The sequence below is a fragment of the Mercurialis annua genome, linkage group LG5 (assembly GCF_937616625.2).
Source record: "Mercurialis annua linkage group LG5, ddMerAnnu1.2, whole genome shotgun sequence".
NCBI lineage: Eukaryota > Viridiplantae > Streptophyta > Magnoliopsida > Malpighiales > Euphorbiaceae > Mercurialis > Mercurialis annua.
The window spans coordinates 40,268,159-40,276,276 of NC_065574.1; the positions used below are offsets into that span (position 1 = coordinate 40,268,159).

Genomic DNA, 8,118 nt, shown 5'->3' on the forward strand with positions numbered 1-8,118 from the left:
TTCCAAATTTACTACTCCATTTGGTGCAGAATTTGTTAGTGAAATCTTCAAAGTCTCCCAAAACTCTGGTAGAGAGGCAAGCACGAGGAGAGCGAGCACCTCATCGTCAAACTTTATGCTCATACTTGATAACTGATCCACAATCCCTTGAATTGCATTCAGGTGATCAGCTATAGAAGTCCCTTCCTGATATTTTATCTGAATTAATTTTGTCAGATAAAATAGTTTGTTGTTGCCGGTTTTCGACGCGTACAGCTCCTCAAGCTTCTTCCATAATGTCTGAGCATGAGTCTCATTAAAAATGTGGTTGTACACATTATCCTCGACGAACTGTCGAATGTAACCACACACCTGCTCATGCTCGAATGCCCATTCTTCATCCGTTTTTTCTTCGGGTTTATTTGTTGAAAACACCGGTAAATGCAGTTTCGTCACAAATAGGAGATCCTTCATCTTGTTTCTCCATATGTGGTAATTTGTGCCATTTCAACTGACCATATTGCCAGTCTTTGCCTCCATATTTTCGACAAGTGCCCAGTACTATAAATATATCTAATTTATTTTCTGATGTGGAGGATCCACTATCTAGTGGCAACCACAGAGCATACGATAAATAGATATATAAAAACTCAAGCCAGCTTTGATACCAGTTGTTGGGCGGCACAGCGGAAATTCAATTAATTATGGTAGTGAATAACGTATTGTGCTAATAATTATACCGGAAAAATTCCCAGGAAAGATTGGAGGGTCACGAGCGGACCACTTAAGTACCAACCTCCTAGACAGAATTCAACACGATATAACTTACTTCATAATAGGAAATTCCAACTAGTCTAATCGTTAGCGTCGAAAATAAATTAAGAACGGCAGAAACAAAATGATAAATGACACCGAGAATTTGTAACGTGGTTTACCCAAAATGCTGGATTACGTCCACGAGACAAAGTCCGAATAATTCTTCCACTATCAAAATAGCAGTCATACAAAGAGAGTAATTTTACAGAGAGATCTCACCAAAATAATGACACTCAAGTGTTTCCCACACACCCGTAAACTCACTATTTTTATCTCTCAATTCTCTCACCCCTCATCCTTTAGAGAAAACGTTTCTCTAGCTCACCTTTAGCTCGATGCTAATGCCCTCACAAATCCTATGATGTGTGATAATTTGGTGATGTACAACCTTATGCTCCTCCTTACTATTTATAGGCAAGGAGGGGAGTAGTCTCCAAGTAATTTTACTTGGAGCCTAGTCCAAGTCAATTTACTTGGAGGCTACTCCAAGTAATTACTTTTTTTTAACTAAATGTGGGCCCACATGTGGAGGGACCCACCAACATATACTACTTTCAAACATATAATATATATTCATATAGCCTTTTGATATATTAAAACTAGGTCGAAACCTGCGTTTTGCGCGGATAAAATTAATTTATATTAATTTTTTTTAATAAGAAATTGTTCAATATGAATCTAAAACTTTATGTGATTGTAATAAAGAAGATTTAAAAGAGATAATAAATAATATAAGCTCTCTTTATATGAATTAATATTATTGAAAGAAATTAAACTCTTTTCAAATGGACATTTGTGCAAAATATTATAAAAAAATATTAAATTTTAATATATTATATTGCACAAAAGACATAACTTGACTTCTCTTTAAATATTTGATTTTATCTTAATAATAAAATTAAAATTTAATTCTATATAGCTAAGCATATTTAAACTATAATACTTTTTTATGAGACTAGTCAATATAATTAAAATATTTATGCAAATATATAATAGTAATTAAATGAATTATCCTTTTATAAGTATAATAATCATTAATTAAAGATTTCATACACTTATACAAATATACTTCTCTTTTAGGGGTGAAATAAAATAATAAAATATGTTAAATTTAGTTAGAATCCCTTCTATGTTGCAATGAACTTTTCTGTTTTCGTGAGTTTCTTTCGCGATTATAATAGATGTAAGAAAAGTGCATAAAAAGAAATGATATGCATCCTTTACAAACAAAGCAATGCAAGTTATAACTATAATGTTATTTTTATACATTTCATCATATAACTATAGCTTGTTACAATCATACTCCAACATATATTTATAGAATTCAACTATTTTAATGATTTTAGAAAATTATAAAAATAACCACGTACACAAAGTGCATGAGCAATTATAATAAAAAAACAAAAAGAGTTGCTCATAAGTTATATTTATAACTTATCAAGATGCAAAATTAAAATGTAGGATAAGTCGATATAGAAAGTTGGAAGGTCATGAAACTCAATAACAATTAATCTAAAAATCAATGGCATAACAAAGTCGGTGCAAACAAAAAAATGAAAATAAAAAGCATTATATATACTTTATATTCATAAATTATGAAGATGAAAAATATAAAGAAACTTAATAATTAATAGTTAAACTTTCACATCATAGTCCGTTTTAGAACTGAATGTTAAAAATACTTTATTGCTACTATGATTAAATTAAAAAAAATAGGGTTAATTACATATAAAATCACTACAACAAATTTGAGTTTTTGTGGCAAAATTTTTTGCCACGAAATGCTAAAATATTGCCACTAAAACCATTAGTGGCAAAAATGTATTTTGCCACTGGTTTGCCACTGAAAATGAGTCACTAAAGGTCTTAGTTGAAAATTTTTCTTTTGCCACTAATAAAACATTTTAGTGGCAAAATATACTCTTGCCAGTAACAAAACGTTTTAGTGGCAAAACGGTTTTACCACTAATCAAACATTTTAGTGGCAACTCAGGATTTGCCACTAATAAAATGTTTTAGTGGCAAAACGGTATTTGTCACTAACATATAGTGGCAATATAATTTTATCATAAAATATAATTTTTTTGTGGCATAATTTTTAATGGTGTCACTAAATTTATAAACTTTGCTGCATACTTCTCTTGACACTAAATTAATTTGTTATCACTTTAGTGGCAAATAATTATAACAAACTTATGAGAACATTTATTGACAAATATTTATATACCATTAAATACATACATTAAATAACTTTTGATTCCAATCTAATATTTTGAAAAGAATTCAAAAAATACATCTGACTTTACAAGAAATTTATAATCATCATTGACTAATAATTCTATCGTACTTACTATATTCCAACAAAACTAAAATTCACTATACATTAATCCTTCCCAATGAGCTATAGAGAATGAGCTATAATTTGTATTACCAAATAAAAACAACTGATTCATATGACAAATTAAATAAAAAGAACAACTACTTCTACTCTTGTTGAAAGAATATCTGAAGTTTGATGCAAAATCTACCAAAACCTTTAACAGGTGCTTTAGTTCCAAGATGGCATTGATGATGGACTAGTATCCCGAGATGATTTGAGACTATGTAACACTGGTAATAAACTCGCCAAGAAAAGCAAGGAGTGAATGCAAGAACTGAAGAGGCGCAACCTATAAAATAAATCTCCAAAAAATTATCCACTAGCAATAATAGATTAAAGATCCTAACCAAGCATTACAGATAACACATATAGAACCAAGCTAAAGGTCTCAAAGCAATAAATGACATGAGCATTTTATAAAAACAACTTACCTAGAAAAGTATATAAAATGTGAATTATACCATACGTCACCATAATCTTTGGTTAGTTAAATTAAATTTGTAACCATGTCATCTAACAAGTTTCCAGTTAATAACGTCTCTAAAGGAAGACAAATTGATCTGAAACAAAAAAATGTACTAAAATGTTAACAAAAAATGAAAAGTAATTTAAATTCATGGAAAAACAATAGATTTAACCGAACTTCAAGAAGTGACAATATTCTTTCTTGTATTAATTGACAATATTTTCATCAACTATTCTAACCCATTGCATGTGATTTCAAGAGTTGCATGCTACATAGAACACTAATTCAGATTTTGCTACATAAATTATCACCTATTGAAATTTACTGTAGACATACAATTTTGCAGCTGATTAGATATAGACTAATTAATTTTGCAGCAGTTCATAATTTTTTTTAAATATATGAGAGTTTTAAAACAGTAGATTACATACCTGCACTACCTCAAAACTTGTTAGCAAGAAAATATATTCCAACGAGCAGATTTTAAATGATCTCAACTCTAATTGAAGCCTTGAATCCTGTAAAAAATGAAGGAATTCAATGAAAGAAAAAAAAGCAAACAAAGAATAGTTGCAATCTAAACATCTGAGTCTCACTAATTTCTGAAGAAAAAAAAGTGGTCCAACGATAAAATAGAGGAAAGGGATATGGTAACTACAGCCTAAAAATTGCCAATGATTTTTTCCAAATTAAGTAGCATTACTGAAAATTTTAAAAAGAAAAGTAAACAATGAAAGACAAGAATTTGGAATTCGTTTGCAACCCATTATAAGCTCCACATATATATACAGTCTTGCATTTTAAGTACATAAATATTGTTGTTTAGGCTGGCCAATAAAAAATAATGTAAGAAACATATTATCACCGAAAGACTTCCCCTGCAATGGGATATGGAAGTAACACAATAAAATGAAAATGAAAAATTATAAGTTTGTGTCTTTACAATCTCATATACAAAAGTAGGCCAGCTTCCATTTCAAAACAAGCATAATAGTTTGTAAGAATCAAAAATAATAATGCATGTCAAAAATTGAGATACATGAGGTCAAAGTATATAGATATAGCAGAAATAGATGAACTTTTGGGGAAAGATTTTGACTATAGAAAAATTCATCTAATAGTTATTAAGCATATATATATATATATATATATATATATATTACAGAATCTCTGCATTCTGTATTTTTCTGTAATGAGTTAACCCATTTATTTTTTTATCAAAACCCATTAAACTTTAAAAATGAAAACATAATAAACATAAACACACACATGTAAAACTTCTAACCTTAGCAATACTACAACCTGCATTACTTAAATTATCCGCTAATCAATTCTTAATTTTTTTAAAATTAATTAATAATTATAAAGAAGTACACTATTCTCTTACAAAAATTGATAATTGATCCAATCATAAACAATGACAATCCAAACTTTAAACATAGCAATAATATAAACCATGTGAACCCTGAACTAAATTTAAAATAAAAATCAATTGCATATAATCCCCAATCATAAGTCTAATTTATACTCTACATAATACATTTATTCTCCAATTAAACAAATCAACAATTTTATACTCCTTAGATACAGTTAAATTGTCAATTTAATATCAAAGTACTACTTGAATATAGTTAACAAGGAATTGAATCCAATTTTAAAATATAATATGAACAATTGATTTAACATTCAACATGTAAATCCACAAACTGTGGAGAGGACCCAAGAAAGTAATGATATAGCTAACCTATATTTTCTATTTATCTATATATATAAATATAAATATGATTAAAGACATTTTCCAGGATTATAGATACAATTGTAATTTACTTAATTCAAACATGCACTATATCATCCTATTGCACTTTTTCACAAAGAGAATTTCAGCCTATGAAAATGAAATACAGAGCCGCAAAGAGGTCTCATGAAAATTGAAGATGCTTTTGAAAATTTTAGAAATTTTAGAATTAAATTTTATGTCAAATGCACAAAGTTCACTACATCACAAAGAATACCCATTAAATACCCAAATTGCGTAATTAAAATTCTGTAGTTATAATTTTATAATTATACTCTTTGATGTCAGATACCCAAATTTCCTTACACCACAATAAAAAAGGAAACCATTCAAGTTCATACGTGTTCTTGAGTAAAAATTGAAGGACACCTACATCATTACATACCTATTGAAATTGACAACAGGAGCAACACTGCAAGCGAAACAATTGATGAGAATAGCTAAGAGAGAAGAGCCTCCAATGTAAATCAACAACGAATTCGAAATGTTTCGTCTTTGCTGAATTAGGAAATTGTCAAATTTTTTAGAATCGTTGGTTTGGAATCGTGGATATATTTTGTTTAGGTTTCAGTGTTTTGTTTTACAAAGAGTCCAACTTATCATACAATTAGAGAGATAATGAAACTGCTCAATAGAATTTTTCATTTTTTATTGTAACTCCCGCCCTTCATCAATTATTTAGTGCCAAAAAATCTACTTAGCGCCTAAAATATTTCTAATTTAATGGCAAATAACGTAATATTGTCACTAATGCAAAGATAACAGTGGCACTTTATAATTATTCCATTATTGCACGGAGTCTAGTGGCATAATTTAATCTCACCACAAAAGTTTTAAAATTTAATTAATTTAGTGGCAAAAAATAATTTTCCACTAAAAAATTGCCACAAAAAATACATATTGTTGTAGTGAATCACCACCTTTACACGAATTTTCAAAAATAACATGATCTTTAAAACGTGTCAATTCAGGGCATTACCTTTCATTTCTTTTCAAAAACAACATGTGCACGTTTTTTGATAAAATTTTGCTGACTTGGACACCCGATGTGAGTGCCACGTGTCACGCCACGTCAGCAAAAATGCCACTAAAAATGTGCCCGTGTTATTTTTGAAAAGAAATGAAAGGTGGTGCCCTGAATTGCCACGTTTTAAAGGTCGTGTTATTTTTGCAATTTCGTGTAAAGGTGGTGATTTTATATGTAATTAACCCAAAAAATACAACCTCAGCTTTTTTGGTATCAATTTAACAGACGTGTCGTCATGAGATCTGTAAAAATAAAAAAAAAATGCTATAATAAACTTATAATAATATATGAGAATAAACTAAACATATTGTTAAACAAGTATCTATACATGTCTACAAGTAATTATGAATGAAGTGCGATGAAAAATAATTCAATATGACGAATATTCAATAGCAAAAACTCGGCAAGTTTTTCCAACTACATGAATAGAAGCTCTGATATGTTATTTACCTATTTTATCAATCCAATACCCCTTTTTAATTTTATCTTTGAAGGATCTTTTAGCGGTTTTAACCCTTAAAAATAAACACATTGTGGTCAACTTATTAGGAAAAAAATGTTGAAGGAGATAACTGAAAAATCATTTGGCCCTAGACAGTCGGAGAATGATAACATATAAAAGAATGATAAGAACTTATTGAAGTATAAAACATGTTTATTTTCATATTGAGATAATAAAAGTTAGAGATGGACCTGCTATTTTCATTAGACAAACCAAAAGACATAACAAAAAACTCGTAGTGTCCATAGAATGTTCGAAAAGCAGTCTTCGGTATATCCACATCCCGAATGCGAAGTTGATGATATCCAGACCTCAAATAAATCATGGAAAAAAAAATTGCACCTTGCAACTGATCAAAAAGATCATCGATACAAGGAAAATGATATTTGTTCGTAATTGACACCTTATTGAATTGCATGTAGTCAATACAGAGCTGAAAAGAACTATCACGACCCAATATATTGAGCCGAGACCGGCGCTAGAGAACGGTAATGGTAGCTCCGGAACCCGTAGCAAGCCTAAAACCACTATAAATTTTTCGCGAATAAAAACATATTATTATATATAAAACGCTTCCACAAATCTTTAATTACAAATATCAAAATCTCCTATTCATTTTTAGAAAACAGATTCGAAACGTTTCTTAGAAACCAGGGTCTTACCGAACGATATCTCATATCCAGCACCGCCCTGTTTCTAATCACAATCACAACCACTTCAACTCACGGCAATTGGTACTGAATTCAAACGGATATAACACCTTTTCATAAAAATCTCATTTATAAATGAAATCAGAGTTTACTATACTAAATACCGTTTGAAATTAAATCATTAATCTTATACTGACGCCTACTGACTACTGCAGCTCTATAAAGACTTGTACTTTGTGTAAGCCAAAAGACTTCCGAAACAAAGGAGATGGTCTGTCTTATCCGACTCCGATCACCTGGAAGAAAACATTGTGAGGGGGTCAGTATTTTAGGAAATACTGAGTGAGTTTTAAAGTTACTAACGGTATTTTAAAAAAAATATAACATCGCATTTCAAATCAAGTAATAATATGAAAATACATATAAGCAAGTACTTGATCCATTCAAAATTAATATCCTAAAATATGACATAACTTACGAATATTGAAATCATACTGATCCAA

At 29.7% G+C, this 8,118-nt stretch overlaps 1 long non-coding RNA gene across 1 annotated transcript; it reads right to left on the bottom strand.

Moving 5' to 3' along the window:
- Positions 1–3,185: 3,185 nt before the first annotated feature.
- Positions 3,186–6,048, bottom strand: LOC130015456 (uncharacterized). The gene is made up of 3 exons (XR_008790654.1): positions 5,822–6,048; positions 4,073–4,159; positions 3,186–3,464 (listed from the first exon to the last, which is right to left on the bottom strand). It is a non-coding gene; the product is annotated as an uncharacterized LOC130015456 (long non-coding RNA).
- Between the last annotated feature and the right edge of the window lie 2,070 nt (positions 6,049–8,118).